We start from the raw sequence: 25,528 nt of genomic DNA on the forward strand, positions 1-25,528 counted from the left end.
GGGGTAGTTTATCTGCTTCCCTTTCGCTGAAGACGTCGGCAAAATCTGCATATTGTCGTGGTACCCTACCTTGTTCCATTGCTTCTATCTTTGCTAACGTGGCCTGAGTGCCTGCTTGGCCCCCTTTTTCTGTGCAGTGTCCCATACAATGTGCTGACCCAAAGGAAACCACTCTCTGATGCCATCCCACAAGCGGATCATGCAGCGCTAGCCAGCTCATCCCCAAAATGATGGGCGCTCCTCCCAACGTGGCTATATTAAACGCTATCCGTTCCGTGTGTCTTGCCACCCTCATTGTCATGGGGACCGTCTGCTGGTCTACTTCTCCCCCCAACAGCGCCCTCCCATCGATCGTGGTCACCTGCAGGGGATTTTTTAAAGGAATGGTTTGTATCTGATGGGCGGCTGCAAACTCCTTACTCATAAAGTTGCAGGAGCTGCCTGAGTCTAATAGCGCCTTCACTTTTAGTGGGTGTCCGTTTGCCAGCTCCAGCAATACCTCTATTACAAGAGCTGGTCTTGGGGGTTCTGGCGTGGGCACATTTACTGTTCCTTGGCCTGGCTGCTGTGCCCCGTCGGTGGCAGCCAGGCGTTGGCTTTTACTTGCTCCTTAGCTCCTTCTCCCTCCTCCCCAACAGCTCCCGCCATTCCTTGCCATTCCTTTCTTTGCGGACAAACTCTGGCAAAATGACCTGGCTGTTGGCAGAGAAAACATTTCTTGGCGCCTTTCCCCTCCTTCTTCCGCCCTTCACTGGGGTTTGAAATTGCGCGCGCGCGCGCTGTTCCGATTTCCATCGGCTCTGCTGGCAGAGAAGGCTGCTCTGGCATCTCTGGAATGCGGAAATCCCTCCAACGCTCCCCTTTCCCTTCCCGCTTCTCCAAGGCTCTGGCCTCCTGGCGTGACCCTATGGCCAGCGCAGATTTAGTCAGAAGGTCCATAGACTCCGCCCTGGGCCCCCGGGAAAGTTCGTCTTTCACTGCCGAAGATAGTCCTTCTTCGAACAGCATTTGTATCGGTTCCGCTGACAAATCCCATCCTAATTTATGGATCAACATGGTGAACTCAGTCCAGTACTCACGGACAGATCGGTTCCCTTGTTTACACGCCATTAACTGCCTGCGCGCCACTCCCTGCTCAATCTCGCTGGAAAACATCAGATCCATGGCGCGAAAAAACTTCCTTGTGTCCCTTAGGGCTTCATTATTGGCTGCCATTAGTGGCCTCACCCAATCCCGGGCTGTGCCTTCGAGATGCCCAATCACAAAACCAACCCTCGAATCCTCATCAGGAAAATCATCAAACTGCAGATTGAGGGCATATTGCATCTCTGTCCTGAAGGCTTGATAATTCCTGGGATCACCCCCAAACTTCTGCACCAGTCCTGGCACTTTCCTCGAGAGCTGGGCGGCTTTCCCCTTTTCTGCATCATGAGCCCTCCTCTCCTCCAGCCTCGCCGTTTGCAGAGCTAACTGTACCTCCAACATCCTGTACCTTTCTTCCAGGCTAGGACCGGCTGCAGCTGCTCCCCCATCTCCGCCTCCGGCTGGGTTGCTCATGATGCCTCTCTTTGCACAAGCTGCTTTCAGGGACTGTCAGATTGCTGTGGTGGGATAATGAGCAGCTTGTGCGTTAAAGCTGGATCCCTCAGAGCTCACTCTGTGTAGTGAAACCCTGCCTTGAGAAGAGCCCTTGAGCATGGCTCCCTCAGTCGCTGGTAGAATCTGACAGTGGGCGTTTGCGGAAACGTTTCCAACATAAGAGCTGTTTCACAGACATGCGCCTCCTGGATTCCCTGCGTGACAGCTTCCGGCGGGGGGTGGGAGTCCTTATGGGCTGTTCTGATACCTCCTCGCTGTTCTCACTGGAAGTATCCCAGAGCCTCCCCTCCGACTCCCTTTCCTTTGGAGCTCCCGCACTCCCCCTACTGGTTCCCTCTTCTCCTGAAGAAGAGGCTCTCCTATTCTGCTGAAGCCTTCTCACCACCTGTCCTTCCGATGGCAGTTCCCTGACAGCAGGTTTTGAATAAACATTCACAAATTTATTGGTTGATAACATGGTAGACAGATAACGTAAGGATACATATATAGCATGCAGAGAATAATATGTGTAGAGAAATCAGAGAGAGGAGCTGAGGGCAGTCCCTGGTGGGAGGGGGGAGGGAGAGATGGAAGGGGGGTAGGGGAAAAAGGGGGGTAATATACAGTGGTACCTCAGGTTACATATGCTTCAGGTTACATACGCTTCAGGTTACACACTCTGCTAACCCAGAAATAGTGCTTCAGGTTAAGAACTTTGCTTCAAGATAAGAACAGAAACAGTGGCGCGGCAGCAGCAGGAGGCCCCATTAGCTAAAGTGGTGCTTCAGGTTAAGAACAGTTTCAGGTTAAGTACAGACCTCCGGAACGAATTAAGTACTTAACCCGAGCTACCACTGTATGTGATTATATGGTTTGATAATTTGTTGAAATTGCTTAATAAAAATATTTAATAATAATAAAAAGAGCTGGAACATTCAGCCTCTTGGCAGCCATCTTTCAAGAATGTTGTAGTTGCAGAATTCCTGCACTGAGCAGGTGGGTGGTGGATTGGATTGCCTTGATGGCCCATCTTTACTCTGGACTAGAGTACCACAAGGCAGTTTTTCCGTTCTCCTTGTCCAGTCATCAGGACTAAGCAACAGGCCATACTGAAGTTTTGCTAAAACAGGAAGAGCTATGTAGAATGACTTCAGACGCTGGAATCAGGCATTGCATGATGCAGCCTTAGAAGGAGCGACTTCACAGGGACCTGCCTCCCAGCCGAGTGTTTTCCATGTGGGAAACACCTCAAATTACAGCAATTAATTGCCCATTCTTGTAACACGCACAAGTTCCTCACAAACCTCAGGGTAGTAAGTCACACAAGTTACACCCTACAGCTTCCTTTCCTGATGAAACAATAAACCACATTCGCATATATGACATATAATCTTGTATTTTCTTGGCTCAATTGGCACCAGAAAGATCATTATCAAAATGATCGCTACATCCTTCATTTCCCTCAAAGATCATCTGACAGGGTCCTCGTGCTTTTGGTGGGTGCATCCAGAGACAAGAAAAAGTGTCTTCAACGAAAGAAAGAAAGAAAGAAAGAAAGAAAGAAAGAAAGAAAGAAAGAGAGAGAAAAATTTGTGGGCTATCAGCCTCATAAAATCACTCCCTCTCCTCCCACCCTCCATATTTGCTATGGAGTTTAATGTCTTGAGAGGGTGGGAAGCCATGATATATAAAGAAGAGGGATGTATAAAACTAAGTCCTACTTAGTATTGTTATTTGTTCATGGAAACAAATTTAGGTAAAGGTAAAGGGACCCCTGACCATTAGGTCCAGCCGTGACTGACTCTGGGGTTGCGGCACTCATCTCGCTTTATTGGCCGAGGGAGCCGGCGTACAGCTTCCGGGTCATGTGGCCAGCAGGACTAAGCCGCTTCTGGCGAACCAGAGCAGCACACGGAAACGCTGTTTAGCTTCCCGCCGGAGTGGTACCTATTTATCTACTTGCACTTTGACTTGCTTTAGAACTGCTAGGTTGGCAGCAGCAGGGACCGAGCAACGGGAGCTCACCCCGTCACGGGGATTCGAACCGCCGACCTTCTGATCAGCAAGTCCTAGGCTCTGTGGTTTAACCCACAGCACCACCCATGTCCCGGAAACAAATTTATATACCATTAAATTATATCAGTCTCTAAATGGTTTACAAAGATACAACACAACAAAATCAAAAGCTATTAATTAAAATTAATTAATAAGATTAAAATCAAGCATTAATTAAAATTGCTGCTGGATTTTATTTTTTTCAAAGTCTCAGTTCAGATGTTCAGTAGAAAGGGGGCTTGTCTGAAAAGAAGTCCCAATTAGTCATGGCTATGGATTCAAATGGGTCTACTCTGAGTAGGACTTAGTTGTACACACTCACCCCCAATATATTTCCTGGTTTATTTATTTTTACACAGCTTTCTTTTAAACAGTACTTGAGCTGACTTGGCACTCCCCTTACATTCTCCAATGGGCTTTTAACAAACATGCTACTGTGAATGGAAGGCGCATTTCAAAACAGGTGTCAAACATGACTTGCAATCGCTCACTGTGGAATGTATTTCTTTTTATCTGTTCCGCTGCCAGTGGGGGATGCCAAAGTCAGTCATCCATAATTGCTGTCAAGTTTTGGCTTGACTTCTGTTGAAGTAATTTCACTGGAGACTTCCCACCCAGTCGCAGCAAAAACAGCTTCAGCTGGATGAGGAATACCAACAAGTCATTATGAGGGTGGTTTTTGCTGAGGCTTCCTTCCTGAAGTGTTTTCCCCATGCCTGTCTGCCTCATTGTATTTGCCCCATGTGGCTTACCTATTTCCATATTCTTCTCACAGAGCTACAATTCTAAGAGTTGACTGGGAAGAAGGGTTGATTGTTAAACCTCTCTGGAAATTGCAGCTGTGTTAGGGAAACTGTGGTCACCTAACCCATCTCAGAACCCTTAACAAACTACTTTCCTCAGGATTATTTGGGGGAAGCCACGACTGTTTAAAGTGGAATCACAACTGCATGCAAAAGATGTGTCTCTTAGGAGGAACCTGCACTTATCTGCTCTAAAATGCTGATGAGTTTTCATGATAAATTTTCATTTAGTTATAGACATTGTAAATACTGGGAAAATGTGGAGAACTGAATTGAAGATAGGGAAAAACGAGAAACCGGGAGAATGTGAACCTGACAGATTTGTCCAACCCAACTGAAGTAGCCATATTGAAATTAGTAGGCCTCATTTAGGTATGTCCATTCATTTCTATTGGCCTGCTCTGAGCAGGACGTATTTGGGATACAACGCAATGCATTATGTGGGGTGTGGTCTTACTGACTTTCATTGCTCCAGGCTCCCAGAATCAATCCCCATATCTGTAGAATGGGATGAAGATGGTCCAGAGTTCAATCCCTGGCATCTCCAGAGGTCTGAGAACATACCTCTGAATGAAATGCTGAAGAGTTGTTGCCCGTCAGTGTAAACAACACTGAGCTAGATGAACCAATGGTCTGATGTAGTGGAAGGCCGATTCCTTCCACTGAACCAGACCTTCATTCAGAACCATGCAGATTGGAATCCTATTTTTTAAAAAATAAAATATTTTTTTAATTAATTTCATTTTCTCAAAACAAGTATCCAATATCATTGCTAAACATACATTTTCCAATTTCCCTGCTCCCTGTTGACTTCCCTCTGGTTTATTACATCAGATGGTACATTCTGCTGTTTATATACAATATTGTGTTGTCACATTGATGTACTTCTTGTTCTCTGTAAATAAAATTGTATATGTTTATTTAAATCCTGCCAGGGAGACCATTTCTTTCAGTTGTTTCTGCAAATATATTGTAAAGGGTTCTCATTCTTTTTCAAAGTCACTATTGTCCTTTTCATGCAGTTTGTCCATTAACTTGGCTAGCTCTGCATAGTTCGTCAACTTTTCTTGCCATTGTGTTTTTGATGATACTTCTCAGGTCTTCCAATTTTGAGTTATTAATCGCTCATAATAGCTCAGATTGGAATCCTACAGCCATATTTCACTGCATCCATTCTGGCTTTAAAATTAGCCTTGAGCACCTTTTCACCCTGCTCCGCTCTTAGTTGAGTCGCTGGCCTGATTTTTTAATTAAATGATTTAATTATCTCAATTTCTTGTGGCTTTAAATCAGTGTCTCACAACCTGAGGGTTGTGATCCACAAGTGGGTCACAGGCCTGTGCAAAGGGATCACTGGCTTTATAAGTAAACCCAAAATTGTTATTGCTTTTAATCATGCTGGCATGATGAAATCACCTAACAGGTTTTTGTTTTATTGGTGTGCTATAATGCTGTGCTGGCACTTCTAACTGAATGCCGGAAAAGCTCAAGTCTTATATGTCAACACTTGGGAGCTGCTCTCTAGGTGCTGGTGGCAGACAAGACCTAAGGTTCAAAATTCATGTGACAATAATTTGATGGGTGAACATACCAAGTAACTATGGACCTAGGGGTCTCCATACCAAAAAGGTTGGGAGCCACTGGTTTAAATTCTTCTATTCCACACACATACCTCAATTGTATTTATTGTGTTTTATTGGAATGTGGTAGCCTGGGACTTTTCGGGTTGTGTCCAAAGGTAGTCCTACTCAGAGTAGCCTCTGTAAAATTTATGGACGCCAGTGATCCACATCATACATTTAAAGCAGTGTGATTCCACTTTAAGCAGTCATGGTTTCCTCCAAAGGATTCTGGGAGCTGTAGTTTGTTAATGGTGCTAAGAGGGATTGGGAGACTCCCTATTCCACTCAGAGTTGCATAGTATTGTGTTTTGTTTCATAAGTTGCCTTGGGAGAACCCGTGCCCCGGAAAGGTGACATAGAGATATTTAAAATAAAGAAATAAAGGAAATCCCAGAATGCTGCCTGGAGAAATTGCTGCCTCATCTACATCCCTCCCAGAAAACCTAGCCCCAAACATTCTCTATGGTCATGTCCTAACAAGCTGACAACATGACGTTACCACATTGACAACACCCCAAATTACCGTAATTAATTAGCTGCTTCTCCATAAGTATTAAATAGGCCTTCACCTGTCTCCAGAGCATATTATTATGCGCACATCTTTACAGCTGCAGATTTTTATCACCAGAGAGAGGCCGAAAGGCTGAATCACAGAAATCTGGGCTTCTGTTATGCCACTCCTTCCAGAGGCTGAGGAGAGAAGCTTGCCTTTTGGGAAAGCGACTGCAAATAAAAGAATATCTTCCTAGATCTCATGGTGGCTGGAAGTCACCTTGTCTAGGAACATATATATGGGGCAGGCAAATGGGACATCATCTTTGGAAGGGAATATGAAACAGGAAGACTTCCTTTTTTAATGTTTAATGGAGGGGGGCACAAAATGTTTAATTTTTTAAATGTTTAGTAGTGGGAGCAAACAAGCTTGTGTTTTTTTTTAATAAATATTTATTGAGATTTTTTTAAATACAAAATGCAAAAATGATAAACAATATAACATGTATCATAACACATTTTTCAAAACTTCTTTGGACTCCCTCACGTCTCCCGCTCCCACTTACATCATTATAAATTTTTTCTAGCAATTTATCATCTTATTTATATTCTTAAATCTTATTCAATTAGTTTAATCTAATCTCCAAAAGTTTTATGTTTTCCTCAGTCTCACTTATCGTCAAATTCAAATCTAATTCAATGGTAGGCAATTATTTATGATCTAGCATCCTTCTTAGCATTCGACCAAATTACAATACTTTTGTAAATAAATCTTGAATTTCTTCCAGTCTTCTTCAACCCTCTCTTCTCCCAGGTCTCGAATTCTACCAGTCATCTCGGCCAGTTGCATATAGTCCATCAGCTGCATCTGCCACTCTTCCAGTGTGGGTAGATCTTGAGTTTTCCAGCTCTTAGCGATAAGTATCCTTGCTGCCGTTGTTGCATACATAAAAAATGTTCGGTCCTTCTTTAACACCTTCTGGCCGACAATGCCCAGAAGGAAGGCCTCCGGTTTCTTAGTGAAGGTATACTTAAATACCTTTTTCAACTCATTATATATCATTTCCCAGAAGGCCTTCACTCTAGGGCAAGTCCACCAGAGGTGAAAGAATGTTCCTTCATGTTCTTTACATTTCCAACATTTATTATCAGACAAATGGTATATTTTGGCAAGTTTAACTGGGGTCATGTACCATCTACAAACAAGCTTGTGTTGTGTAGCATTTAGAGTGTCAGACCTGGACCTGGGAAAGACCAGGGTTTAAATCTCTAAATGTCCATGAAGCTCACTGGGTGACCTTGGGTCAACTACTGCCTGCCTACCTCACTGGCTTGTTGTGGGGATCAAATGGGGAGGGGTAGAATCAAATACACCACTTTGAGCTCCTTAGAGAATAACTTGAAATAGACATGCAATAAATAACACAACATAATAGTTCATAGTTCATGAAAATGAAACGTGGTCCTAGACATTTAAATCTTGCATTGCATTGTTCATAAACCATCGGAATGCACAGGAAGGGCATCTGGAGCAGTGATGGCACTATAGGGGTTGGTTCAGTGCTAGTTGCACTCAGAGTAGACCCATTGTCATTAATAGCTGTGACTAACTTAGGTCCATTCATTTCAGTGGGCCTATTGTGAGTATAATGTAGTTGGATACAGCCCATTATTCCAGTATACATAATGTTCCAGATCATAGCCAATCATTGTAATTATCTCATGGAGCGCCTGCCAACCTAGCAGTTCGAAAGCACCTCCGGGTGCAAGTAGATAAATAGGGACCGCTTACCAGCGGGAAGGTAAACGGTGTTTCCGTGTGCGGCTCTGGCTCGCCAGAGCAGCGATGTCACGCTGGCCACGTGACCCGGAAGTGTCTCCAAACAGCGCTGGCCCCTGGCCTCTTAAGTGAGATGGGCGCACAACCCCAGAGTCTGTCAAGACTGGCCCGTATGGGCAGGGGTACCTTTACCTTTACCTTTATGTCCTTCAAATTCTTGTTTTTCAAATATCCACAAAAGCACATAATGTTCAGTGATTCTCAGGAAGTTTGGCTTCTTTTGCAGCCTGGTGCTTTCCATATGTTTTGAATGACAAACTCCAGCCATCAATGAAAGTGCCACGTTGGCAGAGGCTGCCCTAGAAGAACATCTTTGCATGCCAGAGCTGTTTCACAATTATAGCAAGGAAGCACCAGGAAGTAAGCAAGCTTATTAGGGATGGGCTGAGCAGCTAATTCCATCCGATCCCATTCTTGCTGGTCCTCAGTCATTCATCTGTTCCTCTCTGACCGTCTTGCATTCCACTCTGTCCTGTTAAAAGCATTTTAAACACATTTTGTGCGTCCTCTCCATTTTTCTACTACAAAAGGATGGGGTGGTTTTGACTTATTTTATTGGAACTCCTCATAAAAAAAGGTGTACAACATGTGCCTGAAATGGACATATTGCATAAATTTATTGTGTAAAAACTTGTTAGGGTTTTATTGTTGTTTTAAAAATAGTTTGTCTATATGACAGTGTTTACATGACCGTGATCAAAATAATTAATTAAGGGAAAAGACAATAGAAATTACAAATATGTGTGAACAAAAGGATTAGATAGCAAGAGCAAAATGGAAAGGAAAAACCAAAATAATTTTGTATTTTTATGTTGTGAACCACCCTATGATCTTCACATGAAGAGTGGAATACAAAACTATTATTATTATTTAATCATCATCATCATCATTAATAGTTTGTTTGACTATTTTTTGTGTGTGTTATTCTTTATGTATTCCTGAAACTTGATTCCCTGATGCAGACTTCAAATCTATGTGCAGACTTCATCTCTTATCTCAGAGAGGGAAGGGGAAGGTTTTCATTTTCATTTATTACCTTCATATAGTTTTGAAATGCATTGATCAAATTAAAAACAAAGAAAGGAAGATAAGATAAACATGTGTATTTATATACACACTCGTGTGATTTTTTTACCCATGTTACTGGGCTGGAAACCTCATTGCAAAATTGTTGGGTTTGGGTCTGTGCAAATTAGGTAAGTTCCCCTTTAAATGCAAAATTGATTGAATTTCTCCCAAATCCTTTTTGCATAGGTTGACGCATTCTGGCGTAAAATGCTACTACTGCTGAAGAAGGTGGCAAAAACTCACCTTAGAGCACCACATGAGGAGAGACAATTACAGGGTTCCATCGCAGATCAATGTCTTGACCAAGATTTGCATGGTGCGGAAGCATGTCATTCACTCTCTTGTGATGTTTCCTCCTACCAGGAATTCACTGCAACGCTGTGGAATTGGACTGAATGGAATTTGCTGCCATGCTGCCCCAGTTACGTAAAATGTGTTGAATTGCAGACGACTAGATTAATCTGCATTGGGTCTGGCTCCACCATCTGTTCCCTCACAAGCTGTGCAGGGATATTCTGAAAGAGTTTAAGAGGTGCATGAGATGAGGTGATGCAGTACCATCAGTGGAGGTTGGGAGCAGTAGGACAAAAGGCAGGGAGGTTGACAGTAGGTGGAGCCTGAGCTGAGGGCAGCTGGAGTCAAAGAATTATAGTTTTGTCCACATCCTCCTCCTCTTCGTTGAGTTCGACAAGGGGCAACACAAAGACTAAGGAGAAGAGTTTGGATTTGATATCCTGCTTTATCACTACTCTAAGGAGTCTCAAATTGGGTAACATTCTCCTTTCCCTTCCTCCCCCACAACAAACACTCTGTGAGGTGAGTGGGGCTGAGAGACTTCAGAGAAGTGTGACTGGCCCAAGGTCACCCAGCAGCTGCATGTGGAGGAGCGGGGAAGCGAACCCAGTTCACCAGATTACGAGACTATCACTCTTAACCACTACACCACACTGGCTCCCAGGAGGAGGAATCTGATTAGTTACCCCCTGACTGGTTGTATTGAAGAAGGCAGGGCAGTTGAGAGGTGGCTACAGGCTGAGTGAGAGCTCTATTTCAGGTAATGTGTGCAGTTCTCTCATTGGGTAAGATTTGCAGAGACACCACACACACCAAAATAACGTTTGAGGGTCTTATCAAACTACTTTTTATTCTTCAGTTGTTGAAGCCTGCTGACAGGAATTGGCTTTGAGTTTTGCCTTGACAGCCTGCAGTTGTGAAAGGCATTGAAATTTTGGTGTGTCAACATCATGCAACTACTAACAACTTTCCGTAGGCCATGGGACTCTTTGTCATGCTTTGACGCAATGCAATAACCTGCTATGAATTTTGAGTGCGCTTTTAAAAAATGAGTTTCACTATCCATTATGTCGTAGATGAGGCAAAAAATATGTCTTAGATAACCATAAACTTCCCCTAGGGCAACCCTCCTGTGTTATACAGTGGTACCTCGGGTTACATACACTTCAGGTTACATATGCTTCAGGTTACAGACTCTGCTAACCCAGAAATAGTGCTTCAGGTTAAGAACTTTGGTTCAGGATGAGAACAGAAATCATGCTCCAGCGGTGCGGGAGCAGCTGGAGGCCCCATTAGCTAAAGTGGTGTTTCAGGTTAAGAACAGTTTCAGGTTAAGTACGGACCTCTGGAACAAATTAAGTACTTAACCCGAGGTACCACTGTATATTCATTCGTCTCTAATATCTCAAGTTGACCCACTAATGTGGGTGTAGGGTATGCTGTGAAGGGACGCAAGGTCATCATCTTCCTGAAACTAAGCAGGTCTGGGTCTGGTCAGTGCCTGGATGGGTGGCCATTCTTTCTCAACCAAGCCAACCTCACTGGATTGTTGTGAAAATAAAATGAAGAGGGATAGAACTGTGCGTGCCACCTCAAGCTCCTTGAAGGGAAAGTGAGCTATATATGTAACTCATTTCATATCAAATCAGGGATGGGGAACCCATGGCCCTCCAGTTATTACTGAATGGCAACTCTTATCATCTCTGACCACTGAGCATGCTAGCTGGGGCTGATGGGAAGTGGAGTCCAACACCCTCTGGAAGAAAATTGGCTCCACATCCATGTTTTACATCCCCATAAAGGCATTTAAGGACGTGGGTGGCGCTGTGGGTTAAACCACAGAGCCTAGGACTTGCTGATCAGAAGGTCTGCGGTTCAAATCCCCGCGACGGGGTGAGCTCCCATTGCTTGGTCCCTGCTCCTGCCAACCTAGCAGTTCGAAAGCACGTCAAAATGCAAGTAGATAAATAGGTACCGCTCTGGCGGGAAGGTAAACGGCGTTTCCGTGTGCTGCTCTGGTTCGCCAGAAGCAGCTTAGTCATGCTGGCCACATGACCCGGAAGCTGTACACCAGCTCCCTTGGCCAATAAAGCGAGATGAGCGCTGCAACCACAGACTCGGTCACGGCTGGACCTAATGGTCAGGGGTCCCTTTACCTTTAAAGGCATTTAATAAGTGATCCCCGATAGGTTGGGATATGCCTGCTACTTTGGTTTTCATGATGAAAGAAAGGTGGAAATATGATGGAATAAATAAATGCACCAAGCTTCCATAAACACTCTGCATTAGCCCTACTGGCTGTCGCTGACAGGAGATGTAGTCCAGATAATTTAGAGGGCACTAGTTTAGGGCTCCATTGATTTTCCAATATCATTCGAATAACAGCCTTATTATAACAATGCCAATTTTATCCAATTAATACAGGCTTCCTCAAACTCTGCCCTCCAGATGTTTTTGGCCTACAGCTCCCATGATCCCTAGCTAGCAGGACCAATGGTCAGGGATGATGGGAATTGTAGTCTCAAGACATCTGGAGGGCTGAGGTTGAGGAAGCCTGAATTAATACAATTATTAAAAACAAAAAAATATATACTGAATTATACATTTTAGTTAAAGTGGCCTCCTCATGTGCTAGATTTGATGGCTTCCTCTTTTGTTTTTTATTTTATTTTCTGCATTCCAAAATCTTGGAGAAGAAAGCTTTAAGGGACTCTTATTTGGCCTATGGAAACGCTGGCCTAAATTATCTACGTCCAACTTATTTAAAAATTTAAAAAGAGTACAAAGCCCTACTGGCTATGAAAAAAAGACAGTTTGAACAAAACTCCTGGTCCCTGTTACTGAACTCTTCAGTAAATAATGATGTTAAACTCTTCTGGCATTATCTGTATTCTGTCAAATGTTATAGCCAAATAACCAGAAAAAGGTTATTTAGAGAGCCATTTAGGTGTTATCTTGTTTTGCCAATGCTGGCTCATAACACCACTTTTTCTTTTTTCTTTTTTGAGTAATTCCATAAAATTATATATCACTGGAAAGATAATTTAATGAAGAATGTAATGCAATAACTTTAATGAAGGATTATTTATTACAACATAAATAAGGAGGACATTTGTCAGTGTGTGATGTGATTGCTATCAAGTTGGTTGGGTTTTTTTGTTTTGCTTTTTGTTCTTTCATTTAGTGAGCTTGTAAAGAGTAATAAAATTAAAGAAATTGTGCAAAGAGGTGACTGGTCACCCAGAAAGGGATGTAAAATAGTACTATTAAGTGAACAAGGCTACAGTTATGAAGAAATTAGAAGATAATTTTACGGTATTACTCCTAAAAAGAGTGGTGTTATGAGCCATCAAACCTTGGAAATATACTTTCTCCACAGTTTTGGCTACTAGTGTAGTAGATCTGAGAGGTCAGCACACATTACAAGCCACAGCTTCCAGATTCTTTTTGGGATGTCATTGCTGTTAAAGTCTTATGACAGTGCTTTCAATGTGTTGTGACCAGAGTCCAATGTGTGCTATAAGAGCCCTTCCTCCACCTGCACCCATCACTATGGTTGTTTTGCTAGCTGTGAATCGAAAGGAGCCGAGATGTTGTTGACATGCAATATTATTAATATTTTATTATCATCAAAGACAAGAAGGAGCACATTCTACAAAGGCACATTTGCAAAACAAAGTGCATTCCTGATGACAAACAGTTTTCCCCATGGAACCCTCTGACAGCAGAATTAAAGGTTGTTAGCAAATGGCAGATCCCAGACAGCAAATAAGAATCAAATATTAGGTGAATCTATTACATACTTCACGCAAAATGACCTGAGCACTGTTGACTTGTCGACATACACATAGAAGTAGACAGAAGTGCAATATCAGGCATATTGAGTGTCCTCATTTTAGTGCTTAATATATATATATGGCTACTGTGGAAGCTCAACCAATTGGTAAACAATGACATTTCTGGATCACTGGAACATCTTCTTGCTTTGTTCTCATTCTCCCCGAGTGTGTTAATACCGATAGCTGCTGTAGCTGTAGGTGCTGCTTGGCAGGGCCCGAGAGGAGAAGTTGGAGAAGTCGCTAGCATACAGAGCGCTGGCACCACCATAGCCACCTCCATAGCCACCTCGGGCACAGGGGTTGTACTGCTCAATGGCTAGAGGCTGGTCTGGGCAGTAGATGGCAGGCCCTGGGATGGTCAGGACGAAAGGTGGCGGCTGGATGGTCACTGTAGATGCAGGACACTGGGCATAGCACTGGTCGTATCTACCACCACTGGCCATTTTTGCAGGATTGGAGGGTAATCTGAAACAACAGAATTGGATCTAGAATGAAAGCAATGTATTAAGCCCTTTGCAGATTTCAGTGTCCTGTGGGCTAGATGAGGAGGCTTCACTGATTGCATCCAAGCTGTGAGTCAGCAGTTCCCCACCCATATTACAAGAGTAGAAAGTAGGAGTAGAAAATGAGGTGTCCTCCAGCTGTTGCTGAAACACAACTCCCACCATCTTTGACTATTGCTCATGCTGGCTGGGGTGGATAGGAACTGGAGTCTAGCTACAACTAGATAGTCATATGGTAGAAAACACATGGTAGAAAACTGAGATAGTAGAATAGAGCCACCACTTCAGCTGGAGATGCTATTAGTGCATCATGGGTAAAGTTTGTAGAGCTTCTTTCTCCCTGTAGTGCTAGTCTTCTTCATATTGGGTGTTGTATAGCGGAACACTGAAAAAAATACGACCCCCGACTTTGCACCCTGAAATGGTACTGTCCATTATTTGACCTTGTTGTCCTTACCTCATTCTGAAACCATAGCTCAAAACCCTCTAAAGTGGCTTGTGAATGAAATGGAAATAATGAAAGTCTGCTTCATAGGGGAAGAACATTTGATCCCCTACTCTCACCCTATGTTTTCAAGCTCCTAGCCCAGCTCATTCCACAGCCATAGAGATGGTTCCTTCGAGATGTTTTGGACTCCAGTTCCAACTAGCCCTAGCCACTATAGCTAATGGAGAGGGAATATGGCAGTTGGGTCTGCAACATCTGGAGGGAATATCTGTAAGAAAACCTTTGGGAAATAGGGTTTCATTTTCAGCTCAGCGCTCTCTTACAATCATGTCAGCTGCATCTCCACTAACACTTTACTAAGAAACAAAGGAATCACAAAGACCTCACGCTCAACGTTCAACTTTTTTGTATTTTTAACCATGCATGGATGCAAAACAAAGAAGTCCCTCTCCAATCATATGAAATGCCTCCATTCTTAAGATTCATAGTGCTCCTCTACGATGCCCTCCCATAGAAAGCCCCTAGTACTCACCAGTTCGCACAGGGACAAGCAGAGGATTGATCTGATAGATTACCTAAAGGATGAGCTTTTTATACTGTTGGCTCCATAGCCTGGAGGAGCTGACACACACCCATAGAGAGTTTCCTAATCCGTTGTCATATGGAAGATGCCTCAACTGATTGTAGATAGTTACCCCTCCCTGTTGGTGATTACAAGTCGGCGAGTAAGGCGAGAAAAGAAGACCCTCCCAGGTAGTGACAGATTCTACTTGGGTCAATGTGCTGTGGTTGCTATATATGTTACACCCTATAGATTGTTTAAATATTATGTCTCTATAGGGATAAATCAATGAACAATGTTTCCAGTTGACACACCAATGAAACACTTAGTGTTGGGTCACCGCGACAGCATGACATTCTGGTACATAGTGGAATGACTGAATCGCCTCTTGCTCAGTCCTTTGCAGAGCAGACCAATGGAAATAAATCAAATCAAATTATGCTAGGCATGGTTATTGATTTCAGCGGGCCTACTCCTACTCTGAGGATGTTTTTGGAGGCAACCATAATATCATTTATATCTCATATTTTCCACCAAGGAGCTTAAAGTGGCATATATGGTTCTCTGCTTCCTCATTTAACCCCCACAACAACCCTGGGAGGTAGGTTAGGCTGAAAGCCAATGTCTGGCTCAAGGTGAGTTTCATGGCTGAGTGACAATTTAAACATGGGTCTCACGGGTCCTTGTCAGACACTCTTAACCACTGTACTGCACTGACGCTCGATTTTTCTGTATTTCCAGGTTTGCTTAAGGTAAAGGTAAAGGTACCCCTGCCCGTACGGGCCAGTCTTGACAGACTCTGGGGTTGTGCGCCCATCTCACTTAAGAGGCCAGGGGCCAGCGCTGTCCGGAGACACTTCCGGGTCACGTGGCCAGCGTGACATCGCTGCTCTGGCGAGCCAGAGCCGCACACGGAAACGCCGTTTACCTTCCCGCTGGTAAGCGGTCCCTATTTATCTACTTGCACCCGGAGGTGCTTTCGAACTGCTAGGTTGGCAGGCGCTGGGACCGAGCAGCGGGAGCGCACCCCGCCGCAGGGATTCGAACCGCCGACCTTTCGATCGGCAAGCCCTAGGCGCTGAGGCTTTAACCCACAGCGCCACCTGCGTCCCTCCAGGTTTGCTTATTAACCCCCAAATACTGCAACACCATAGTGAGTCTTCAAGGCCTGTTTGAAATGAACAAGCAAGGGGTCCCTTCTAATCACAGCTGAGACAGAGCTCCATAGGTTCTCTTGCGAGGTGCCCCCACAGATAAGGCCCTATTCCATGTAACTGCCTATCTGATTTAATTTACCAGTGGACATCCAAACAGTAGCTCTAAAGTAGATCTTATGGCAAACTTTTCTGAACTTGGTGCATACTTTATGCCAACTGTATAATTTTATTTTATTTGCCCCCAAGACATTGGTACATATAGAGAATGGATGAATGGAGGTGGGGAAGTGAAATGATTTTTTGACACAGCATTAATTTTCATGGGCAGTGATGAAAAATCAAAGACAACTAATTCCTTTTCCAGTGCAGGTGAAATTATTAGCAGGTCAGTGAATAGTTTTGGGTGGTGTCAGGGAACTGCCATCGGAGAGTCAGGTGGTGGAAGGGCTCAAGGAAGCTGGGAGACCCTCGGATGCTGAGGAAGGAACCAGCAGGGGGAGAGGGAGAGTTCCTGCAGAAACTCAGTCGGAGGAATGGCTCCAAGATACTTCCAGTGAGAACAGCGGGGAGGTCTCAGGACCTCCGCTGGGGACGCCTACTCCGCACAGGAAACTGTCACGCAGAGAATCCAGAAGGAGAGTTTCCGTTAAGGAACTCTTATGTTGGCGTAAATTCCGGAAGCGCCCACTGACGGATTCTGCCAGCGATTGAGGTAGTCATGCACCCATGGCTCCGCGGACTGGGAGAGTTTAGAAACTGATTGCAAAGCCTTGAGGGCTTAAATGCTTACGCACGAGTAGCCCCTTTATCCCATTACAGGTGGACTCAACAGAATCATACCCTTTTGGAATCATACCCTTTTTGACAGTCGCAAAAGGAAATTGAGGGCAACTGAGGGCAATGGAAATGGTGGTTATTTTTCAAGCAGTGTTGATCAATATTTGGAAATGGAGATGTAAGCTCTGCTGAAAATGTTCACACAAAACTGTGAATAGTCTTGGCTTGGCTCTATGCAATAATGACTTTTAATTTGTTTTAAAAAAGTTCAGACAAAATGTGCACAGAATATATTGTGATCTTGTTTATATTTAACCTTGGCAGAAGAAGATTAAAAAGAATGCAGAAATATTTTTCTTCCGATAGATCAAAAGACTGCAGTCCATTAGATCATTGTTGTTATGCTACTCCCCTCACCCCTCAAAACACCCAGATCCATCCTGAAATGAAAGCTGGGGGGGGGGGTTATATTTGGAGAAATTATCCCTTCACCACCCCCTCCCAAAATGTAGCAGAACAAGTTCCCACTTTATTGGCAGCTTTCCTAAGCAAGTTAGTTAAGTATCACTTTAGAGAGGATTAAGGATGCCAGATTATCTTCAAAAGGGAGGCAGAGGGATTCAGTTTATGGGTGATGCCCTAAAAGTGAATGAATTGGGACAATTGGGTTAGGTCACATTTGTGTGAGTGGGGGGGGGGGTAGAGCTTTTTCTTCAGCCCATATGCAGGGATGAAGAAAGTGTTAGGTTATAGTTCCGATCCAAGTTAAAAGAGTACAGTCATGACTGTTGTGTGTCACATGCCTATTTACTTCCAGCACAGATCTGCTGGGAACTTCCATTTGTATATAGCTTTTGTGTTACTGCTGTTTTGCTGGAGACGAAGGGAAGCAGACATGTTTCCTTCTGTTCATGAACTATGCTGAATAAAATGCTGTACACTATGCTTACACATTTCTCTGTCCACCTCTTCTGCTGTGAGAAGATTTACACACTCTGCTGATAGATTGTGCACGGGTCTCTAAAGATATCTGAGGCTCATGTCACTGATTGATGCTGTTTCCAAGGGAGACTGGTGATCGTCCAGCTGCCGGCCGGTGGCTGAAGCCAGAAGGGGGCCTGCCTGATGCCCCCGACTCCCCGGCAGTATCCCAACAGAAAGACCCTATGAACAGTTAGGACACTTCAACGGGGCACTTCAGTCAATAGCAGCAAGAACATGAAGAACCTTAGCATGGAGCTTCTGTGCGGGACATGTCAATAGGAACTGGAGACAATGGCAGCCTTAAAAGTCCTGTCCAACCTCACACCTCTGAAGGCTGTTTTTCCTCTGAAACTCACCTTTTGCTATACCCTCTAACATTCCTCAGGTGAAAAGAGGGATACTTCTCACTGCAATGTGCTCTATGTGGGGCTACCTTTGAAGGTAACCCAGAAACTACAACTAATCCAGAAAGCAGCAGCTAGACTGGTGACTGGGAGCAATCGCCGAGACCACATAACACCATTCTTGAAGATCTACATTGGTTCCCAGTACATTTCCGAGCACAATTCAAATTTTTGGTGCTGATCTTTAAAGCCCTAAATGGCCTCGGTCCAGTATACCTGAAGGAGCGTCTCCACCCCCATCGTTCTGCCCAGATACTGAGGTCTAGCGCTGAGAGCCTTCTGGCAGTTCCCTCGCTGCAAGAAGCCAAGTTACAGGGAACCAGGCAGAGGGCCTTCTTGGTACTGGCACTCACCCTGTGGAATGCCCTCCCATCAGATGTCAAAGAGAAAAACAACTATCAGACTTTTAGGAGATATCTGAAGGCAGCCCTGTTTAGGGAAGATTTTAATGTTTAACAGACTATTGTATTTTAATATTTTGTTGGAAGCCGCCCAGAATGGCTGAGCAAACCCAGCCAGATGGGCAGGGTATAAATAATGAAGAATTATTATTATTATTATTATTATTATTATTATTATTATTATTATCATCATCATCATCATCATCATCATCATCATCATCACTTTCCCCTGCCCAAGGAGGAAGGCCATCAGCGGTGGCCACAGAGAAGCCACAGGGTGCTCCCTTGCAACGGCCACTACTACCGTCGCACCAGCTCATTCTCCTCCCTGAGCTCAGTGGCTGCGGCTCTGGCAGAGGAAATAGGAACATTCCGGGATCAAATCAGAAGCTGGTATGGCTTTCGTAATTCCAGGACTGTCCCTGGAAAATTGGGACACTTGGAGGGTATGCTTTTACTAGAATTTACAGCATGGGGTTAGCTAGTCAGCAGTTTGGGAATATGAAGGAACTGTTTTGCAGCATCTCATAGCTGGATTGGTCATGGTTATTGTATTCTGGTCTTTCTTGGTGGTTATCATGGCCATTTGACTGACCATGTTTAGTGGGGTTAAGAATGAAGCAGAGGTTACCTTCTGAGGATTCTTTATAGTGTTTGTACAACAAATGTCTCACAACCATTTGATACAAGGGACTACAGAAGAGAAGCTACCTTTAGGAATGTGGGAAGCAAGCTTAAATCCTTGTACTGAGTCACAGCGTAGGTCCATCTAGCCCTGAATCTATACTGAGTGCCAGTAGCTCTCCAGGGCTTCAGACAGGATCCTTTCTCAGACCTACTTGGCCACCTTCAGCATGCTAAGCAAGCGCACCACAACTGAGCTGTGGACTTTCTCAAATAAGAACATAGGACGCTGTTGACACAGTTAAAGGCTGCAGCTTCAAAGGACCTTTCAAGAAGGAAATGCAGGGAAAGATGTGTGCTTGAGACCTTGGAGATCCTCTCATTGTCAGAGTAGAACAAGGCACAGATCTAGTAGCCCTCCCTGCATTGCAGGACTACAACTCCCCTCATCCTTGACCATTGTCCTTGCCGGCTGGAGTTAAAGGGACTTGGAATCCAAGAACATTGATGAATTACAACTCACTGTCTGGGTTTCTTCGTGGTGTGCAATATGTCTCTATGCATGGAGAGATGCATCTTTCCTCCATGTTTCAAGGGAAGGATATAGATCAGTGGTAGACAATTTCAAATTACCACAAAGTTCAATTCAGGGGATCCCCAGATAAGACTGGGATAGATCCTGGAGACCCCAAACTGTCAGAGTAGATCAAAGTCAAGGAACCAGTGGACCTACACATATTGGTGTAATACATCATTCCTGATTATTGGTCATGCTGGCTGGGGCTGATGGAGGTTGTAGTCCAACAACATCTAGAGGGATGCTCAGATTCCACATCTGTGGTGTGTGGACTCAACTCTTCATTCAAGCTTGGGGGAAACCAGTTGCTCTCCTGATGTTGCTGTACTACAATTCCTCTGAACCCTGACTATTGGCCATTCTGATTTTGACTGGTGGGACTTGGAATTCAAGAACATCAATGAACTAGAATTCATGATCAAGGATTCCTCGTGGAGAGCACTGTGTCCCTATGTATAGAGAAATATATTTCCTTTCCGTGTTTCACAGGCAGGACATAGTTCGTTAGTAGAGCACCTGCTTTGCAAGCGAAAGATCACAACGCTCAATTCAAGGCATCTCCGAGTGGAACTGGGAAAGTGATATAAGGGTGCTTTCAGTGTATGGTGTGGCTGTGATGAGAGTAATTGCAGCATAAAACCTTTTCTGCTGTTCACACCTATTACAACAACTTTACCAGGTATGAATTGAAATGAGCCAGTAAGTTGTTAAGATGCAATATTAATAATATTTTAATATGAACAAAGACAAGAAACAGCACATTCCACAAAGGCACTTTTGCAAAACAAATGACATTCCTGTAAACAAACAGCTTTCCCCATGAAAATCTCCCAAGGTGAAATTAAAGTCTGATAGCAAATGTTGTATCCCAACAGGACTAGCTTAGCCCCCCTTTTCTGACTGCAAATAACAATTAGACACAGTGGAAGCTCAATTGTTTCATAAACAATGACATTTCTGGATCTCTATTACATCTTCTGGTTTGTTCTCGTTCTCCCACAGTTGTTAATACCGATAGCTGGTGTAGCTGTAGTTGCTGCTTGGCAGGGCCCGAGTGTAGAAGTTGGAGAAGTCGTTGGCATACAGAGCGCTGGCACCACTATAGCCACCTCCATAGCCACCTCGGGCACAGGGGTTGTACTGCTCAATGGCTAGAGGCTGGTCTGGGCAGTAGAGTGCAGGCCCTGGGATGTTCAGGACGAAAGGTGGTGGCTGGATGGTCACTGTAGATGCAGGACACTGGGCATAGCACTGGTTATATCCACCACCACTGGCCATTTTTGCAGGATTGGAGGGTAATCTGAAACCATAGGATTGGAACTAGAATTAAATCAAAGTTTTAAGTATCTGCATATTTCAATGTTTTGTAAGCAAGATTTTTGAAGCCCCGGTATATTGTACCCTGGCAGTTTTGCAGCTCAAATATACAAGGGCTAGAACAGAGGTCGCCAATGTCATGCCTTCTAGATGTTGTTGCATCACAACTCCCATCATCCTCAACTAATGGTCCTACTAGGTGTGACTGATGAGAATGGAGTCCAACTACATCAGGAGGGTCACAAGGTGAAGACAATACTGAGCTACTGTAGATTGACCAATGGTGCAACTCAGTAGCTGTTCATCTATATGTTTATTTGGGTGAGCATCTCTAGTATTTACTTTTTCATGCAGTTTCAACCTTCTGACAGAGCTACACATGCTGGAAAGATGAAATAGTAGAAGAGATTCACCACTTCACATGGAGGTACAATTTTTTATAGGAAATCTCCCTGCATACAGAACATTAGTGTATCAAGCAAAAAGTCTATAGATCTTCTTTCTTCCTGTAGCGCAAGTATTGTGCATGCAGGCTTTTACACACACACACACACACACACCATGGGCACCATCAAAAAAATGATCTCATACTTGCATCCTGAAATGATGCATTTTTCCCCACCTTCCTATATCCCCCACCTCATTCTACAGCCATAGACATAGATCCTTCCAGATGTTCTGGACTCCAATTCCAATCTGCCATAGTCACCATAGCCAATTCACAAGGAAGATGGCAGTTGGGTCCACAACATTTGGAGGGAACACCTGAAAGAAACCCTTTGAGAATTTGAGGAGAGTTTTTTATCTCATCAATACCCTACCTTCACTGTAGCTTCTTCTCCACTAGGATTTCTTTTGAGTAAAGGAATCACAGAGGCCTCTGGTTCACATTTGGCTTTCTTGTTTCCTTAACCATGCATTCCTTAACCATGCATTCTACACTACCGTGGGGTAGTTGCATAAGAAAACCTCAAAAGTGCCACAAGCAAATGAGATCCCCCCAGTCTTAAGGTTCACGGAGTGCTTCTCTATGACAACCTCCCAAAGAAGAACCCTGGAACTCACCAGTTCTTGAAGGGAGAAATGTCTCAGAAGAGGATCAGTGTGAAAGACTCCCAAAAGGAGGAGCCTTTTATACTCTAGCTCTATAGCCTGGAGGAGATGAGACACCAATTTCCTAACCTATTGTCATATCAGGGACACCTCAATTATTGTAAACAGTTGCATTCCCTGTTGGTGATTACTAGCCAGCTAGCAATCGAGTTTGATGACCCTCCCACGTAGTGAGAATTAGTTTCTCTCTCACTTAGCACAATATGCTTTGTATATATGTTACACCCCATGAATCCTTTTGATCTTACTGTTCTGATGGGATAGATAAAAAAATAAGACATCCAGTTAACATTCCAGTAAAGGCCATTGAGTTGGATCATTGGCAGTCTGGGATTCTGCTGCCTACTGAAATGTATACCTCACCTCACCTCCCAAAGATCCTACTCATTGGAATGAATATGCATTGCAATCGTTACCAATCTGATTGAACTGACAAGTGGGCATCTCAAGAAGGCCATGAAAGCAGAACTTAATGTACAAAAACAAATCTCTTTTTTTTTTTATAAAGATTTTTATTAATTTCCAATTTTTTAACAGAAACAAAAAACAACAAAAAAACAGACAAACAAAAAACTCATATTTTCATAACCTTATTTTCATAACCCTCTTTTCCCGGACTTCCCCATACCTTTCCCTTTTTGCATCCTTAGTTTAGTACCATTATTCAGCAACCTATCTTGCCCAATTAAATATAAATTCGTCCTCTTTCTCTATTCCACCCTAAATTTTAAACCCAATTATCGCTGCAATTCTACGTCTTCTTTTCCCTCAGCATTTTAACACTCCTCAGTTTTATAATAATTCTTAAGATACATCTTAAATTTCTTCCAATCTTCTTCCACAGTCTCTTTCTCTTGGTCGCGGATTCTGCCGGTCATTTCTGCCAGTCCCATAAAGTCAATCACTTTCGCCTGCCATTCCTCCAGCGTGGGTAGCTCTTGTGTCTTCCAATACTTTGCTAGAAGAATCCTTGCTGCCGTAGTAGCGTACAAAAAGAAATTCTTATCCTTCTTCGGCACCAACTGGCCGACCATACCCAAGAGAAATGCCTCTGGTTTCTTGTTAAAGGTGCACTTAAGCACTTTCTTAATTTCATTATAAATCATTTCCCAGAAGGCCTTAATCTTTGGGCAGGTCCACCAAAGGTGGAAAAAGGTACCCTCAGTCTCTTTACATTTCCAGCATTTGTTATTGGGCAAATGATAAATGTACAAAAACAAATCTCTATGAAATACATGGAGAAGGTGGTCCATACATTATCCCAACTGTATTCCACTGACTTCATTTGGTACAACATGACAGCATCTTTGTTCACAAGGAGCTGTTGGCTCTTCAGCCAGACTCAAAATTGTCAAACATGGGGTGGATGGTTTGAGAGAGTATAGGACATTGCCTTGTCTGAGCATTTAAGCCGTGAAAGGAAGCTTCTGTGAGGAGTTATGAAATAAGACCATTTTGATGTTGCATGTTCTCTGTTCATATGCTTTAAAAATAAACATGACACATTGCACAGGCCCCCAAAGAAACATACCTCTAGGTGATGGGGATATGTGACTCTTATATTCAAAATGTCATTTCATGGAATCTATTTTTATTGCCCTCAGCTCTCAACTGGGGGCAGCCAATCCAGCAGGCCAGTGGGAGAGACAGGAAGCAGAAGGCTCATTCCATCAGTTTTTCTTGAGGCCCAGCTTATTCAGGCACATCCTGTCCCTCAACTGTGCCAGATGATCAATACAGGAACAACCATTAATAAAATGGTGCCTGGTTTTGATTTTGCTCTTCCCTCCCTCCCTCTGCCCTTTCCCTTGTGTGTCTTCTTCTTCTTTTTCTTTTAGATTGTAAGTCAGGTAGGGACCATCTTGTTTTGATTACATAGGTCAATCTGGAAGCTTTTTTGGCTGAAGAGCCAGGTAAAGGTAAAGGTAAAGGGACCCCTGGCCATTAGGTCCAGTCGTGGTCGACTCTGGGGTTGTGGCGCTCATCTCGCTTTATTGGCCAAGGGAGCCAGTGTACAGCTTCCAGGTCATGTGGCCAGCATGACTAAGCCACTTCTGGTGAACCAGAGCAGCACACGGAAACACCGTTTACCTATTTATCTACTTGCACTTTGACGTGCTTTCAAACTGCTAGGTTGGCAGGAGCAGGGACCGAGCAACGGGAGCTCATCCCGTCGCGGGGATTCGAACCTCTGACCTTCTGATCGGCAAGCCCTAGGCTCTGTGGTTTAACCCACAGCACCACCCGCGTCCCTTGAAGAGCCAAAATCAGGGTTTCCCAAACTTGGTTTTCCAGCTGTTTTTGCACTACAACTCCCATCATCCCTGCTCCACATGAATGAATGAAAATGATGCAAAGGTTTATTGAACCTTCTGTTAATTTTATTCCCACTGCAATGACAACTCCACCCCAATATTATTCTTTGTTGCTTTATAGTATTTTTCTTTTTTAAACTCAACATTTTGGTTTTTTTAAAAAAAACACACACCAAATTTTGGAACAATGAGAGTATCTCTCTGTGATTCTATTTAACTGATGAGAAATGGTTGGCAGAGATAAAACAATACAGGATATCTTGGGCACAGCATAAATCTTTATCAGCAGTGGTTCCAAACCAGCAGTGTTTGAAAAGAAAAACCTTTTCCGTGAAGCTGAAAACATTTGCAGCTAACTGGATAGTTTTGGTTGGGCTCAATGCAAGAGTTTTCTGGGGAGAGAGATTCAGAGAGTAATGTTTGATTTCCATTTGAATCCAAGGCTGCAACCATGGGAGAAACAAGACACTCTGAGGGTGTCAATGTTGTGAACCCCTCCATCATAGGCCCAGGTTGTATATATATGTAAATAAACCATGTATCATAAAGACATCACAGTCTCCACTGTGCCTCATTTCCAAAAGGAAACAGAAACCCTGAGTAAGCACCTGCAACCCCTGGAATTTCTCACCACTTGAAGATTGAGATGTAGTGCAACAATCTGCTCAGCTCCACAGCCTGGAGGAAATGAGAAACAAGAACTAAGAATTTCCCAATCTGTTGTCTAATGGGAGACACCTTAGTTTGGTGTAAAC

The 25,528-nt window shown here is 43.7% G+C and overlaps 1 long non-coding RNA gene across 1 annotated transcript; it reads right to left on the reverse strand.

Annotated features, from left to right (window-relative positions):
• Window positions 1–13,345: 13,345 nt before the first annotated feature.
• LOC307205833 lies at window positions 13,346–15,315 on the reverse strand. Its single transcript, XR_013834094.1, has 2 exons — window positions 15,075–15,315; window positions 13,346–14,076 (listed from the first exon to the last, which is right to left on the reverse strand). It is a non-coding gene; the product is annotated as an uncharacterized lncRNA (long non-coding RNA).
• Between the last annotated feature and the right edge of the window lie 10,213 nt (window positions 15,316–25,528).

This window comes from Podarcis cretensis, assembly GCF_951804945.1.
Source record: "Podarcis cretensis genome assembly, chromosome: 16".
Classification (NCBI taxonomy): domain Eukaryota; kingdom Metazoa; phylum Chordata; class Lepidosauria; order Squamata; family Lacertidae; genus Podarcis; species Podarcis cretensis.